General features: G+C 44.5%; 1 pseudogene across 1 annotated transcript in view; it reads left to right on the forward strand.

Moving 5' to 3' along the window:
* Positions 1-15,934, forward strand: part of LOC308467794 (cathepsin L2-like) — a 62,655-nt pseudogene that overhangs the window by 13,115 nt on the left and 33,606 nt on the right. Inside the window, exons 2-3 of the transcript XR_013991567.1 lie at positions 14,698-14,808; positions 15,067-15,225. The product of XR_013991567.1 is annotated as a cathepsin L2-like (transcript). The remainder of the gene's footprint in view (positions 1-14,697; positions 14,809-15,066; positions 15,226-15,934) is intronic.

Below are 15,934 nucleotides of genomic sequence, written 5' to 3' on the forward strand. Positions count from 1 at the left end.
GCCTGTTGGTTTCCATTTCCTCACTGAGCAGCAAATGCTTGTCACAAGACAAATGTTTACATTCCACAGTCAGAGTTACTGTTGGGTTCCCACGGGAATAGGAGACTGGATATGACGTACACTGGTTTCCTGTATTTCCGTGTTTCTTTTCTTTTTTTTAAAAAAAAGATATTTATTGAGAATTTAAAATTACAGAAAGAGAAAGGAAAAAACAAGAAAAAAGAAAAGGAAAAAAGGTAGACAAAAAGAAAGATTAAACAATATAAGTCAATAAAAACAAAAGTCAAAAAAACAAAAACAAAACACACAATACATCAGAATCAAAAAACAAAAATAAACAAAAAATTTAAAAGCAAATCCAATATTCCCAAATCTTTATCTTTCATTTGCTTGTTTCATTGACCTCCTCACACCTCCCTTTTTTGTATTCTAGTTATTAATTATCTCAGCAAATCCTTTTCATCTTTCACAATATTCTGTCATTAAATTACCTTAATCTATTTTAACCTTATCTTACCATAAAAAACCCTAAAGCTTAAAACTTAAATCTTATTTATACCTAATTCTTTTTAACAAAACATATTTATACATAATTCTTTTTAACATTTCTACTAAAGCCAAATAGTTTCATTCCAACATTTTTCTAATGCTCATTAATTTTACAATGATTTTCTAGGTGAATATTTAAAATTTTCTTCCAATCTTCATCCGTCGTCTCTTCTTCCTGGTCTCGGGTTTTGTCAGTCCTTTCTGTCCCATCCATCTAGTCCATCAACCTGGTGACCTTCTATCCGAGGCTCTTAAGTCTTTTCCATGTCCCTTCTGCAGGTCTTCTTCCTGTTTATACCTGCACTTTACTTTATCTTCTGCTGATCTTATTCTTAATTTCCTTCCTTTCTCTCGGGGAGACTCCAACTTGACAATATCTTTATCCCTTCTCAACAAGTCAGCCCATTCTCCATAGTCGACACTGGAATCCAAAAGATATTTGAAGGCATGTTTCAAAGTCCCTCCAAGGTTAAGGGCCCCCACAACTCCAAACTCCCCCTGGCCCAAAGCCAGATCCGAAAAGTCAAAACATCCCTGCATAGGGGGATCTATCCAACTTCCCATCTCCAGACCAAACAGTACTCCATCTCTCCAAATCTGACTTTCTCCAGATTCAGTCGTCAAAAACAGCAACTTATGTTCCTGCAAGGCCGCAGCTCTCTCCATTTCTGGTACTTGAGGTTCAGCAACTACCTCCTCCTTTATCTTCTTCACCACTTGCTCTGTCAAAGCACATTCCTGGGTTAATTCCTGAGTGGTTTCTATATAAGTATTCACTGTTTGTCCAAAATTTCCAACTGCAACAGTCATCAAATCCATCTTCTCATGTAGCTGTTCCAGTAAAGCACTTGTCTTGCAAAAAGCAAGCACTAAAGCTTCTTCTGGGCACATTCTTGTTCAAGGTCGGTGTCTAATTCCCACGATCTTTTATCTCTACAGCTGTAGAATTCCCCAGATCGACTCCAGCAACAGTTTCACAAGCTCCCTCTAGAGGAAACAATTTCTATTTGTATCCATCTTTTTAAAAGCAGATCTAGCAACAAAGTTCCTTTCGTTTTCCAGATATTTTGTTTCTTTTAAGTGCAAAAGGGAACATTGGAATCAATATGTTTCTCTTTTTTAACTATCTGTCAAAAACGTTTTATCCACAGTCAATGAACTTCCCCAAAGTGTCTGTCTCTGACACCCCGCTCCCAGGATCAAGACGGTGGAAATTTATCTTTCTTTACTCTCTCTTCTGCAGGTTTAAACAGTCTAAAAAGATTCCCCCCTCTTCTCCTGCTTCCAAGGGGGGTTTAGTGATTTTAGCTGATGGAAATTTAGTCCTTTACAAACGACTTTCCAGACTCTAGCTTGTAATGTCTTTGCTTCAATCTATTTACAAAAGCGGAAGGTGGACTTCCTGTTTAGACCTTCCCGCTTCAGTGCCAAATTAAAAAGTTTCATAATCCAATTTTCCATTCTACTCACGGGCAGTTGTTTAAAATCCAATTGTCCACAGGAAAAAGTCAGCGCTCTCCGGCAACAGCAATGCGGCTTCACTCCGTGAAAAGAGCAGTCGATTCGAAGCACCGCGCCATTCACCCCACGTCGCTCTGGATCCCCGAAACCGGGTTTCCCCGCGAGTAGGGGAGGCGCAAAAGGTGCCAGCCGAATCCCACGTGCACAGGCTTCTCCCGCCTGTGGTTTTTAGTGGGTCTCCGCCTTGCCGCGGCGGTCCAAACCCTGGTTCTCACGAAGCGGATTCCTCCTGGCCAGAGGAAATCCGCCATTGCCAGAGGCGCTAACCCGGAAGTCCCCTGTTTTTCAGTGTTTCTCTCGGCTTTCTTTGTGTCGAGAGGGAGTTGCTTCTCTGCTCTCACAGAGGCAGGATGCATGTTTGTATTCTCTCAGCATAGAGTAGTCCTCTGGACACGTTCCAGTTTGTCAGTGTCCTTCTTGAACTGTGGTGCCCAGAACTGGACACAGTACTCCAGGTGAGGTCTGACCAGAGCAGAATACAGTGGCACTATTACTTCCCTTGATCTAGATGCTATACTCCTATTGATGCAGCCCAGAATTGCATTGGCATTTTTAGCTGCCGCATCACACTGTTGGCTCATGTCAAGTTTGTGGTCAACCAAGACTCCTAGATCCTTTTCACATGTACTGCTCTCAAGCCAGGTGTCCCCCATCTTGTATTTGTGCCTCTCATTTTTTTTGCCCAAGTGCAATACTTTACATTTCTCCCTGTTAAAAATCATCTTGTTTGTTTTGGCCCAGTTCTCTAATCTGTCAAGGTTGTTTTGAAGTGTGATCCTGTCCTCTGGGGTGTTAGCCACCCCTCCCAGTTTGGTGTCATCTGCAAATTTGACCAGGATGCCCTTGAGTCCATCATCCAAGTCGTTGATAAAGATGTTGAATAAGACCGGGCCCAAGACAGAACCCTGTGGCACCCCACTAGTCACTCTTCTCCAGGATGAAGAGGAACCATTGATGAGCACCCTTTGGGTTCGGTCAGTCAGCCAGTTACAAATCCACTGAGTGGTAGCATAGTCAAGACCGCATTTTACCAGCTTCTTTACAAGAATATCATGGGGCACCTTGTCAAATGCCTTGCTGAAATCAAGGTAGGCTACATCCACTGTGTTCCCTTCATCTACCAGGCTTGTAATTCTGTCAAAAAACAAGATCAGGTTAGTCTGACATGACTTATTTTTCAGAAATCCATGCTGACTATTGGTGATCACAGCATTCCTTTCTAGGTGCTCACAGACTGTTTGCTTAATGATCTGCTCCAGAATCTTCCCTGGTATTGATGTCAGACTGACTGGGCGGTAATTATTTGGGTCCTCAAATAAAGACACAATAAAGACACAAAGCCAGATTGGTAGCCAGAGGTTTTTCACAGGTACCAGGTGAAGACTATCACGAGACCTACTCACCCACCGTGAGGTATGAGAGCATTAGGCTTATGCTCAAGCTTGCTGCAGAAGAGAATCTACATGTTAGTCACCACGACGTGAATACAGTGTTTTTGTACGGCTCTCTAGGTGAATCTCTTTATATGCTTCCACCTGATGGCGTACAGGTAAAACAGGGATTTGTTTGTGCTCTGAAGAAGTCCCTTTATGGTCTCAAACAAAGTGCACGGTGCTGGCACACTAAACTTACTGAAGTATTGTTTTCTCTAGGTTTTCAGCAAGGGAAAGCTGATCCATGTGTATTTGTCAAAGGGGAGGGGCAAAAGAAGCTGTATTGCTTGTTTTATGTTAATGATATTTTGTTCTTTTTGGAAGGATGTCACAATGTACAATAACACCCTAGCTCAACTGAAAGAGCACTTTTACATGAAAGATCTTGGTGAGGTAAACAACTACCTATCTCTGGAAATAGAGAGAGATCAAGATGGTAACATTCTAGTACACCAGTCACGGAAAATTGCTGATGTGTTAAGCAAACTAAACCTGATGCATGCTAACCCTGTAGAAACACCGATGACAACAGGTTATCAGGTACATGACACTGAAGAAGCATTTTCTGACACTACACTGTACAGAAGTGTGCTAGGCAAACTGAACTTCATTACCAGATGTTCAAGACCTGACATTGCTGTCAGCTGTAATTTGCTAAGCAGACAAGTCAACAATCCTACTGTTAAGGATTGGAAAGCTCTGAAACACATAGCTCGCTATTTGAAAGGCACTATGCATTACAGACTGAGATTTAACAATCAGAAGTCTCGTGGTCTTGAAATATTTGCAGATGGAAGTTTTGGAAGTGACACTACAGACAGGAAAAGTACGTCTGGAGTTTGCTACATGTACAATCAGGGTCTATTTGATTGGTCATGCAAGAAGCAAACAACAGTTAGCTTAAGTACTTGTGAAGCTGAACTGAATGCACTGTCTTATTCACTTAAGGATTGTGAATGGTTGTTACAATTGTGCAAAGACATGAAAATTCCTGTCAAATGTCCAATCCAGGTTTATCAAGACAACAAAGCATGTTTGGCTTTGCTGAATTCTGAAGGTTGTAAGCAAAACACGAAACACTTACAATTGAAGTTGCAACATGCTAGGGAATGTGTTCAGAAGGGACTCGTAACGGTGTCCTATATGCCAGGTAATGAAATTCCTGCTGATGTATTGTCCAAGGTTGTATCAAGGGATCAACACTGTACCTATGTGCAGAAGTTGGGTTTGTACTGAGATTGTACGAACATGCTGCCCAGTGATGTTCACAGAAAGGGGGAGGATGTTGGTTTCTATTTCCTCACTGAGCAGCAAATGCTTGTCATAAGACAAATGTTTACATTCCACAGTCAGAGTTACTGTTGGGTTCCCACGGGAATGGGAGACTGAATATGACGTACACTGGTTTCCTGTTTTTCAGTGTTTCTCTCAGCTTTCTTTGTGTCGAGAGGAAGTTGCTTCTCTGCTCTCACAGAGGAAGGATGCATGTTTGTATCCTCTCAGCACAGAGTGTAAATAAACTTTAGCAATGTAGCACATTTACCTGCTTATCCTTTTGCTGCTGGACTACTCTGCTTGGGCTCAAGATAAGACGAGCCTGTACCAGTTCCAGATGGGCCGGAGCTGGTCAAACTGACAGAGCCAAGGTCTAAGAAAATGATCTTTGTGGGGTATGAGCTGTCGGTTTGTAAGCCCCCTCCACAGAGGCTGGCCCCTCTCACAGATTTCGGAGCTTGCTTACCGGTAACCTCCTCTGGCTGATATCCAGACAGACCAGGGAGATTTTGATAGGCGACATTTTCCCAAGCGTGGGTAAAATGCACACCCCTCCTCCTGCTTCCGCAGGGGAAAGAAAAGTAGTCAGAAATCTATTTACATGATGTTTATTTCTGACATTACAGCACTACAGAAAAACATGTCCTTTCAGTTCAGTTCTTCCAGCACGTCTGACAAACTTCCTGTACACAAGCAAACGGAAGGTTTCAAATTACACTCTTCACAGAGACTTTTCCAGCCTGTGAACTTCCTGGGAAATTCTTCTTTCCCACAGATAGGCACATCATGTGATGTCAACAATCTGGCTGTTTGCAGCTGCGATGTTTCCATATACTGACATCCTCCCCCATATGAATCATCGTTAGCTGCGGACAAAGCTTGATCCAGAGAAGAAAACAAACAGTTGTTATACATATAACAATCCCCTATTGTTTCAGTTCCACCCTTGGAACTACCCGCCACTGGTTTCACCAATGAAACTCTCTGGTTGTCTGTTTTCCAAGGAATGAGTGCATCTGCATTACGTTAGCTAGGAAATGTAGTGTTACGCTTAGCAACTCCCTGTTGTGTCTTTGTCTCTGACTTAGACATACCCTTAACCGGACCACAGGTATGAAGTTTACGGCATGTAATGCCTTAAGAGAGAATATTATGAAAATGATATACAGGTGGTACATGACACCAGTCAAGCTTGCAAAAATCTATCATTTGCCCGATAACAAATGTTGGAAATGTAAAGAAACTGAAGGTACATTCTTTCACCTTTGGTGGACGTGCCCAAGGATTAAGGCTTTCTGGGAGATGATTTATAATGAATTGAAAAAGGTATTTAAATATACCTTCTTGAAGAAACCAGAGGCCTTCCTTCTGGGCATAGTCGGCCAATTGGTGCCAAAGAAGGACAGAACTTTCTTTATGTATGCCACAACAGCAGCAAGAATACTTATTGCAAAATATTGGAAGACACAAGATTTACCCACTCTGGAAGAATGGCAGATGAAGGTGATGGACTATATGGAATTGGCGGAAATGACTGGCAGAATCCGAGACCAGGGAGAAGAGTCGGTGGAAGAAGATTGGAAGAAATTTAAAGACTATTTACAGAAATACTGCAAAATTAATGAATGTTAGAATGATGTCAGAATGAAGTTAAGTGGTTTTAGCAGCAATGTTATAAAGGTGTATGTAAAAATAGATTGTTAATAGGTGAGAATCCAAAGCTATAATATATTAAGTTAAAGGATTAAGACAAAAACAAAGAGGGAAAGAAATTGCTGAATTAACCAATTGAACTAAAATAAAAAAAAGAGAGGTGAGAGGAGGTCAGGGAAACAAGGAAATGAAATGTAAGGTATGGAAAGATTGATTTGTTTTTAAGTTTTTTTATCTTTTTTCTGTATTTTGTATTTTTTCTTTTTTTCTTTTTTCTTTTGTTTCTTTTCTTTTTATCTATGTAATCTTCTGTTTTTGAAACCTTAATAAATATTATTTCCAAAAAAAAAATAGACATACCCTTAACCTGGCTTGAGTTGTCAAGAATAGCAATACATGCAACAGCTGAACTAGCAAACTCTTGAGAATACCTCTTGGGTGGTACGCCCTTTGTGATTCTCTCAGACCTGCGTATGAGGTGCTGATCCTCCTTGCTGACTGGTTCAGTCTCAGGACTCTTTGGAGAACCAGTTCCAATAGTAAACAGTGGTTCATCCTTCACTTGTGAAGGTCTAGCTTCTGTGTGTGAACCTTTCTCAATGACTGTGTCAACAGAACTCTCTGAGCTTTCTGTGTCACTTTCAGTACCACTATAATCAGAAAAATCAAAATCATCATCTGAATTGTCATCAGTGGGAAATGTGTGAAAAATTACTCTCTCCTGTCCAGGAGCACTTTCTAGAAATTTTGTGAGAATCACCTGACCAGATTCAGTCAAAATTACTCTGTAGAGACCCTTTTCATAACCCACAAAAATGCCTCTGGCATTCGCCACCCCATCTGGAGTTTCAGTTCTGATTTGAGACCCAAAAACCTTAAAATGTGTGACAGAAGGTTTTCTTTGGAACAGCCTCTCAAAAGGAGAACATTCCATACCCTTTGAAACCTTTCTCACCCAAGTGTAACAAAAACAAGGTAAAGACTCAGCCCAAAACTCATGTGGCAAGTGTGAACTCAGCAATTGTGCCTTCATGCCATTCTGCAACTGTTTGTTCACTTTTACACAAACAGTTTTGTTCCCTGCAGCTTCAGAAACAGCAACCTTGTGCTCTATCCCTTGCTTCTCAAGGAAATCCTGAAAATCCTGTGAAAGAAAAATTGGCTTCTCATCTGGGAAAAGAAAATCAATATTAGCATTATGAACACTCTTAACCTTATCACAAAACTCCTTAAACCTTTCTAAGGTTTCTCTGGGATTCTGCAAAATGTATATCCATACATATTGAGAAAAATGATCAACAAATACAAGATAGTATTTTGCATTACCTCTAGATGGTGCTAAAGGACCAATTACATCAGCATACACTCGCTGAAAAACTCTGTTAATCTTTGTTGCCTTTCCTCTCGAGTCTTCTTTCGAGATACCTGCAAGAGAAAGCATTTTAGATTCACATGCTGTGCACATTTTATAATCATTTTTATCAAAAGTTAACAGATACAGTCCATCTTTCTCTCTTGCAGAAAGCTACAGCTCTCCATCTTTGTAGATTTTGCAACTTTCCTCATCATAGGATAGCACCAGTTTCTTCTTAGAGATTTGAGAAACACTCAGCAAATTGTACTTTAAATGAGGAACAAAATAAACATTGTTTATAGTCAAGTTCAGGCTTTCTAGATACACAGTTCCGATCCCGGTTGCTTCCATTTCCTGACCGTTGGCCAGTTTCACAGTGAAGCGTTGCTTCTCAAACGTAGAAAACAGGTCTCGGCGTGATGCCATGTGTTGCGTGCATCCTGTGTCGATAACAAAAGCGTTTTCCACTGATGATGTGGCTTTTAGTGACATCAAAGCCATATCTGGTTTTGCCTGGGACTGGGTATGACCTTTGTTTGACGCCTCAGGCTTTACAGAGCTCCCTCTAGCTCCTTTCTCCTGACATGGTGTCTCCTGACGAACAGCGTTCTGAGCTACAGCTTTCTCCTCTGTAGCAATTGTAGTGGGGGTGCTTGATTTCTGAGCTTCACTCCCCCCATCAGCAACAGCCATTGCAGCAAAAACAGGATCATCAACAGCATCAGTAGCAACAGTCCCTTCTCTTCCCTTTTGTGGCTCAAAGCTCCTCCCAGCTTTCGATGAGCTCTCAAGAATTTGGCTAGCTTCATCTTGGCTCTCCCCCTTTGGTGCAACCAATTCTCGGTCCTTGCTTCCCACCCCAGCTTCACAAGCTTTCCGGAGTGACTCCCAAGCGACCCTTGGTTCTTCTGCACCCTTTAGGACTGGCTCAAGATAAGCGTCCACATTTTCTGCCAAAATTCTGATCACACGCTGCTTCAAATCACTTTGAATTGCCGCCTTCTTCCCCTGTGATTGTACAGCAACAGGCTCTGGGGTCTGGACTAAGTCCCATAATTGCTCTCCCACCAGCAAGAATTCCATTTCAAATGACCATTCTAGCCAGTTTTGGCTATTCAGTTTCTGAGAGAACAGAGCCATCTTTAATCCCAAGCTGCAGCTTCAGCTACAAGAAGAAGAAGAAGAAGAGTTTGGATTTGATATCCCGCCTTTCACTCCCTTTAAGGAGTCTCAAAGCGGCTAACATTCTCCTTTCCCTTCCTCCCCCACAACAAACACTCTGTGAGGTGAGTGGGGCTGAGAGACTTCAAGGAAGTGTGACTGGCCCAAGGTCACCCAGCAGCTGCATGTGGAGGAGCGGAGACGCGAACCCGGTTCCCCAGATTACAAGACTACCGCTCTCAACCACTACACCACACTGGCTGGAAAATCCAAAAGTCTATATCCTGTTTACTAGCTGCTTTGCACCTGGCAGTCAGCCCAGCTGCCTGGAATTTTCCCTTCCAAGAATCTGTAAACAATAAGCCTTCCGCTGCAATCCAACAGCAATCAGCAAGCTGCGCTCTACTTGGAAAGTCCCTTTCCAACAGTTTGTTTACAACAAGCGTCGCTGAAAAACCCAGCCTTGCTTTCGCTTTTGAAGCTTCTTTTCTCTCTTTGCTCTTTAAGGTAACCAGCTCATAAATTTTAGCTCAAAAAGTACTCACGATTCCGTCTCCAAGCAACGGCAGCTCTTATCAGCTCTGGAATGTGAAGTATGTCGCTGCTTCTCCGCTCTGTTTTATCCAAAACAGGAGCCTTTTTCTCAGTGAACCGAAGACTTTTAAATTCGCGTTCACCATCCAGCCATAAATCAGCATTGCAGAGATACGTGGATCGGTGCTTATCAGCAAAAAAAAGTCTCCCACCTGGTGCTTCAGCTTGTTGTGGCAACCATCGGGCTCTGCTACCATTTGTCGGTTTGCAAGCCCCCTCCACAGAGGATGGCCCCTCTCACAGATTTCGGAGCTTGCTTACCGGTAACCTCCTCTGGCTGATATCCAGACAGACCAGGGAGATTTTGATAGGCGACATTTTCCCAAGCGTGGGTAAAATGCACACCCCTCCTCCTGCTTCCGCAGGGGAAAGAAAAGTAGTCAGAAATCTATTTACTTGATGTTTAGTTCTGACATTACAGCACTACAGAAAAACATGTCCTTTCAGTTTAGTTCTTCCAGCACGTCTGACAAACTTCCTGTACACAAGCAAACGGAAGGTTTCAAATTACACTCTTCACAGAGACTTTTCCAGCCTGTGAACTTCCTGGGAAATTCTTCTTTCCCACAGATAGGCGCATCATGTGATGTCAACAATCTGGCTGTTTGCAGCTGCAATGTTTCCATATACTGACATGAGCCTGGCTCAAAGGCTTGGAGGTTTGCATACCCGAGTGGGAACCAGTCCAGACTGGTAATCAGCAACAGTGCTGATGTGATGGCCTGGGAGTCTGATTCAGAAGCTGAACCTGAGGAGTCCCAGCCTGCACAGGAGTCCCTGCCTCCAGGGCCGGCTGAGCCGGGGCAGGGGCTTGAATCTGAAGGGCCTGCACCTGTGCCGGATCCTCAGGAGCAGACACCAGATGTATCCACTCTGGCTCCGGAGGTGATTGAGGGCCCATTGCCTGCAGGTGTGCCTCTCCCAGCCCAGTCAGTGAAGCTGCTCCTGGGTCCAATAACCCTCCAGCCTCTCCTGAGCTGCAGAGGCTCAGGGCAGAGAGGTGGAGGGAACTAAGTTCTCTGAGGAGGAGTGCTCGCCTTAAGGCCAGGAGAGGCGGGTCACCTGTGGGCCGGGACCGCCCCTGGCCTCAGAGGAAATAAAGGCCAATCAGCCCAGTCCCAGGTTGCAGGAGCAACGTCGTTGGAAACCTGTTTCTGCCAGCACCCAGCCCTGTTCTTCCAGAGTTCCCGACCACGCCCGGCTTCACGCTTTGGACCCCGCTTCACCCTTGGTGGACATTCTCCAGATCCTTGACCCAGGACCAAACTCTGACCACGCCACATGGTAACCTCCCCCCGGGACCAGCACAGCTGAGTTCTGTGAACAGGCTGGATGGACACGTCTGCATGCCAATCCAGACGTGCTTTCACAGCAGTTCTTTGACTCAGATGGTGAGGAGGAGGAAGAGGAACTTGCTGTTGAGGACCAAAGTCCAGAGCAGCAGAATCCGCCACAGGGACGGAGTCCACAACAGGGGCAGTTCAGGATCCCTCAGAGGGGGAGTCCCAAGACACCTCCTCAAACCACTGTCAAGTCTGAGCCAAAGAGTGAGCCCTCCTCACCTGCTGGACCGGCTGTCAGGTTCAAAAGGCGCAGCAGGTCAGAGGGGGAAGTCTCTGACACTGAGGATAGTCTTGCTAGCCCTAGTGGGTCAGAGGAGGCACCAGGGTTCATGCTGAGGAGGTCAGCAAGGCCAACCAAGGGCAAGCCACCTGATAGGTTCGAGGTCACAAGTGTGTGGGTAGGTGTGGCTAGATGTGAACCTGAATCCTTCAAGGATGTTCAAAAGTTGCCTCAGGAAGAAGCCAGCAAATGGCATGAGGCAATGCAGAAAGAGATGAGATCAATGGAGTTGCTTGGTGTATTCTCGCTCACAAAATTGCCGGCTGGCAAGCAAGCAGTGAGTTGCAGATGGGTTTATCGCCTTAAACCCACAGAAGCTGGAGAACCACAATACAAAGTGAGACTTGTTGCCAGAGGTTTCACACAGAGAAAAGGGATTCATTTCACGGAAGTGTATTCACCTACTTCTCGGAGTGTAACACAGCACAGAGAGGCTGGGAGGTAAACCACTTTGATGTGGATGTTGCCTACCTGAACTCAGATCTTCAGGAGGAGTTGTACATGCTCCCTCCTCCAGGTTTTGAGATCAATGGGCAAGGTATTGTGTGGCGGTTACACAAACCCATCTATGGGTTGTGTCAATCTGCCAGAAATTGCAATATGTGTCTAAATGAAGCCTTGGAAGAGCTAGGTTTCAGGAGAAGTGTTGCTGATAGTTGTCTTTACCTGAAGGGGTCAGGTGCGACACAGGAGGCTCTGCAGGTCTTTGTTGACGATCTTTTGTATCTAGGACAGACAGGTGCACAGGTAGAGAAGTTTGCTAAGGAGCTTGGCAAAAGGTTCAAGCTCAAGCAGCTTGGTGCTGTTCGGACTTATCTCGGTGCGGATGTTTTTAGAACACAAGATGGAAGTTTTTTGCTCAGCCAGAGAGGTAAAATTGAGCAACTGCTTCAAAAGTTCAGCTTGAGTGATTTTGCAGGTGTCAGGACCCCTATGGAGGCTGGTTACATGAAAGACAGCCAGCAAGTAGAACGCTCTGCGTTCGAAAACGCTGAAATCTTTCAATCAGCTCTAGGAAGTTTGCTTTATTTGTCCCAGTGGAGCAGACCAGATATAGCCTTTACTATTAATCTGCTCAGCAGAGAAGCTTCAAGTCCTAGTGTGCAAGCCTGGAATGGCATCAAGAGGGTGCTACGGTATCTCCAGGATACCAAAGATTTTTGCCTTAAGTTGTCAGCTCAGGGTGAGGTAAAGCTGACCTGTTGGGTAGATTCGGATTGGGCTTACTTGGATGATCGCAAGTCCATGTCCGGCCTGGTGGTGAAGTTTGGGAACTCAGTAGTTGGGTGGAGGTCCAGAATGCAAAGCCTTATAGCGCTTTCATCCACTGAGGCTGAGTTCAGTGCTCTTTCTGAAGCGTGCAGAGAGCGAGAGTTCTGTGCTTGTTTGGTACAAGAGCTCTGTGGAGTGAATAGTTTGCCCGTCACGGTTTTCAAAGACAACCAACCGTGCCTAAAATTGGCCGAGACGGGGCAATTCAAGGCCAGGACCAAACACCTAGACATTTGCTTTCAGAACGTGTGTCAGAGTGTTCACGAGGGATTGGTTGTGCTGAAGTACTGTCCCTCAGCTAAGAACCTCGCTGATGGTTTCACAAAACCACTGACCTTCCAGAGGCATGGAGAGTTCTGCAAAGGTCTGGGTTTGGGTTAACATTGGGTATGTGTTTCCCCTCAGACACAAAGCAAGAGGGGGTGTAGAGTTTGGTGTTTATAGGGTTAACTTATAGAGTTTGGTGCTTCGTGTCTGAGGGAGGTTTTTTTTTTACTGGACAGGCAGAAGTCCAAAAGTATCGATGCATCCAAGCTGTGAAGAACAACCGTTCCGTAGCCTTGACTGGAGATCGTGTGGTCATCCGCTTAGTGAATCGCACCTTCCTGCGGAGTAAAGGACACAAACATTTGTTTGTCTTTGTAGACGTGTCTGGTCGCTCCCGAGTCGACGATGAAGAAAGATCTAGACGTCTTCTGGACCTTTGGAGTGAAGCGTGAGACCATTGCCTTGTGTTGCATTGTCCTAGACTTTGGACCTTTGCCTTTGCCTTTTCCACGCGTTGAGCTTTCGCTGCGCTGCTCTGTTGCCTTGGCCTTGGGATGTTTGCACTCCCTTTTCACGTGGCCTAGACGTCCACACGAGTAGCATTTCACTGCCTTCAAAGCTTTGGCGCCATCTAGTGGTTCCACTGCATTCTGGGATGACGTCTGTGAGGACTCCCCCTTAGTGATGCAGCTAGCACTACGCCGATCCGCTTCATTTAACACCACAGCAGTAACATGCGCTACCGTTAGCTGAGCAGTAGGCAAAACAGCAAGCTGGCTGGCAATCGCTTCCCAACTTGAACCCAAAGAATGTAGAATCATGAAGGAATACACAGCCTCTGGAAAGGTGATTCCATGCTGTTGCAACTCATGCCTGAGATTCTGCATTTCCATGAGGTGAGCACGGACATCTGCTCCTTCAGCAAGTGCCATATCATGCAACTTGGCATAAAAGAACAAAGAAGCTCCTGCCTCCTTTCTTAAATGTGAATCTTTAAGACTGTCCCACATCTGTTTGGCCGAGTCCTTGTCTCACAAAAGACATAGCTCTTCAGGGGACACAATAAGCGTCAGAGTTCCCCTTGCTTTGGAATCCTTAGCCTTCCACTCATCGGTCATTGGAGCTGGGGGGGCTTCTGATATCACATTAAACAGACCCTCTTTTCGTAGCAGAGCCTCTGCATACTGCACCCATTCCAAATAATTATTTTTGACCTTTGGAATTCCAAACACATTCTCAAGAGCCTCTGTTACTCTTGGACTGGCCATCTTGTGTCTTTAAAGCAGGCTGAGTCTCTTTACCAGCTGCATTCCAAAAGCACACTGCATAAGGCTTTTGCTTTCTCGCCGCAGCCTGTTAAAGCTTTGGATAAAACTTCAAAGCCCACCCCTTATTGCCATCAATTAGGAACTGGCAGGCTTCCCGGGGCTTGAGCACATACCTCTCAACCATCTTCTTGACACGCAGAGAAGAGAAGCTGCATTCCGTTCTTCTGCCGTCCGTCTTCTGGGCCCTAAACAAAAAATGTCGGGAGCTCCGTTCGACCGAGCCTTTGAAACCGCCTCTGACAAACAATTAATGACCTCGAGCCTTTGATAAGGCTCCAAGCACATTCTTCAATCAGCAGAGTTCCCGGCAGGGAAAGATGAGATCGTATGAGCTACATTTTTAAAGAATTTTATTTCTAAACTACGCAGAACAAAAAATACATCCTCTCTCTATGAAAGCAGAGAGCAACTGAACAAAGGAACAAAGGAACAAAGGAAACAGGAAACCACTAACGTCACATCCCGTCTCCCTTCCCGTGAGACTGCCAACAGTCTGGAAGCCCTGGAATGTAAACATAGTCCTGTGACTCCAAGCAGCTGCACAGTGAGAAACAGAAACTAACATTTCTTACCAAGAAAAAAGTCGGTGTGGCATGAGAAAATTTTTGTGTGGCCCAGAGAAAAAAGCTTGAGAACCACTGATCCATAATTGAGCTTCCCATTGCAGGAGGAAGAGGCATTTCGTCGGGCTGTCTGGGAGAAGAACCTGCAGAGGACTGAGCAGCATAACCAGGAGGGGAACAGCTTCCAGCTGGCAATGAACCACCTGGGCGATTTGGTAACTGGAACTCTCTTGCATTGCCCTTGTAACTGGTCAGCTTCCATCTGAGCTGGCAATTGTGAGCATTCTCTTTGGGGGAACGCAGGTCTTGGGAATGGTTGCAGTCCAGCTGCTGGGAGTGGAGAGGGAGGATGCTGGTTTTGGCCAGTGACTTAAAGCTTTGCCCTGGGATGCAGCCTCAGGAGTAGCTTGGCAGGGGTGGGCATTCTGAAAATCTGGAAGTAAGAGCACAGCAACTATGGTTTCCTCCCACAGACGGACGAAGAGTTTAACAAGATGCTCAGCAGCTTCCGTTCTGACTCGGCCGACCAACCCGGTAAAAATGTTGCCTTGTTCCAAGAATCAGCCAGCCTGGAGACCCCCAAGGAAGTTGACTGGCGCACCAAAGGTTATGTCACCCCAGTCAAGAACCAGGTGAGTCCAGAACAACCTGAGGAGACTTAATGGCCAAGCTCAGGATTCCTAGAGGGGCCTTTTTTAACATCTCTCTGTTGGAGCAGGCCAATGTCTCAGTCTCAGTCAGTTTTATTGCACATAGCCAAAGGCTGCCACAATGTACACAGAATTATTTGACAATTAAAAGAAAATATACTGAATTGATAAAAAGACTTAAAACATTTATATTATTAAAACATTACGTACTCTAAACAGAGCTATAAAAGTACCCCAATGTGCAAATAAAAACATTAAACAATAAAATTCATAAGCTAAAATCATCACATGGTCACTAATGTTAAAAACAATATCAATTAATACAGTGTGCAATTTATACTCAGAGTTTGGTGACAAAGATAGAGCATAGCCTGAGGTAGATAGATAGGATCAAGTAAATTCATCTCCTTTACAGTTAATGGCTACCTTGGCTATATAATTTGCTCTAATTTTCCTAGCAGCAGTTGCAAAAAGTGCTACACGCCAGGTCACATACTTATCTGTGTCTGTGAGGAGATATAAAATCATGTCAAAGGGGTTCTGGCCAGGGGACCCTGTCATTATAGGTACTAAAAATCTTTTTCTTGCATCATTATATAAAGGACAGTGCAAGATATAATGCATAAGGTCCTCTACTTCAGAACATCCCCTAATGCAAACACGTTCGTTTTTTGGTATGCCTCTGTGTCTC

The sequence above is a fragment of the Podarcis pityusensis genome (assembly GCF_964106645.2).
Source record: "Podarcis pityusensis genome assembly, chromosome: W".
Taxonomy (NCBI): domain Eukaryota; kingdom Metazoa; phylum Chordata; class Lepidosauria; order Squamata; family Lacertidae; genus Podarcis; species Podarcis pityusensis.